We start from the raw sequence: 1,947 nt of genomic DNA on the forward strand, positions 1-1,947 counted from the left end.
TATATATATATATGTATATATATATATATACACACACATATATATGTATATGCATACATATATATATATGCACACATACATATAAATGCATATATATATATATATATATATATATATATATATGCATGCAGCTATGAATGTGCGTGTGCGTACAGATACATATCAATATACAAATATATATATATATCTAACTTTGTCTTTCTCTCTCTCTCTCTCTTTGCATACCTACATACCTACTTACATATACATTTATGTTTATATTTGCACACAAACACATTCATACATACATTTATGCATATATTTACAACGAAAGTATGTATGTTGTGTGATTTTGAGCTGAAGAAAACTTGTCCAACTCCTGCTAACATGATCAAGCACCTGAGAGAGAATTATTTTGTTGTTGAAGATTACATGAAAGACACATATAAACATTCACACATTCATTTGTAGCTGTACACTCAATGAATTACTGACTCCTGATTCACTTGGAGCATGTTATTGCTAACACTGTTCTGCTGAGAAACAGTATATACTACAAAAACCAGCAGTGCCCATCAACAGGGAAATTAATCTATCCTAGTGAGGTCACTAAGATACAGTATGTTAGTGTGAACTTCAAACTATCGGCCACTGTGGTCCCAAATGCAACATCAACAACAGGGAATTTTTGTTTGTATGTATGTATGTATGTATATATGTATGTATGTCTATGTTAGTGAACTTCAAACTATCGGCCACTGTTGTCCCAACTGCAGCTGCTGGTAATATAATCCCTGTTTGCATATCGTGAGAGTATATTTTCCCTTCTGTGTGTTATCACAATGATTTGTTATTACTGAACCACGATTAAACCATCCAGCCATGTTTGATGCACAAACAGATATATTACCTGACAGACACCAGCAAACTGGGTGTCATACCATCTGCTATACCTCTCTAATCTTACAGAATATCATCAGCCTGGCGCCAATATACTGTCGCTTCTAATATGTGGTGTACAAAATGGAATCAACTGCTCCCATTGCCAAATAGTCTCCTGCTCCTGGACTGACCAATGAAGGCTTAAATATACTTACCTAGATGCTGGGTTTTAAATTTCTTCTTAATTTCCTTCACTTTTAACTTCATATAGATCTGAAATGCTAAGTCAAGAGGAGTTGAGTCAACATGTTCTCAATGTGTGTGTGCATATGTATGTGTTTGTGTGTGTGTATGTGTGTATACATACATGTATATATGTATACATACATGTGCATATATATATATATATAGACGGTTTAGATATAGATTCAAAGTTGAATATGGTACTTATGCATAGGCACCCGAATATCGCCTCCCAAAAGGATAGGTGATTAAAATCAAAAAATAAGCAACACGGATTTCAAAGGTGATTGCAGTACACACGTTTCATGCTACTTCAATTTATTTAAGTAATGCGAGCATTACCTTAAATGCAATATGAAGAGCAATCTTCAGCTGCACGAAAAATGCAGAAAAATCACTGTAGAAAAGACATATTATAAATGTGGCAACATTTCAAATCCAAGTGGGAGAGAGAATACATAAAAATCCAAATGTGAGGAAGAATACATAAGTCCATCTTGACATAGCCGAGTCTATCAGGCTAGTGGTGTACATATATATATATATATATATATATATATATATATATATATATATATATATATAGTCAATTCAAATAAACAAATAAAAATAGACGAGATGAGGACGCGCAGAAGAAATGTAGTAGCTTGATGCTTGGTGCAAGAAGAGAGTTTGACGTTTTAAGCATAGCTCTTCATTGGAGAGGAGAAAGGGAAAAGTGCAAAGCAGGAAAAGAATTACCAACGGCATGGGTGTTGTTACATTGCTGAAGTATATATATATATATATATATATATATATATCATACATATATGTATGTATATATGTGTGTGTGTGTGAGTG

This window comes from Octopus bimaculoides, chromosome 8 (assembly GCF_001194135.2).
Source record: "Octopus bimaculoides isolate UCB-OBI-ISO-001 chromosome 8, ASM119413v2, whole genome shotgun sequence".
NCBI lineage: Eukaryota > Metazoa > Mollusca > Cephalopoda > Octopoda > Octopodidae > Octopus > Octopus bimaculoides.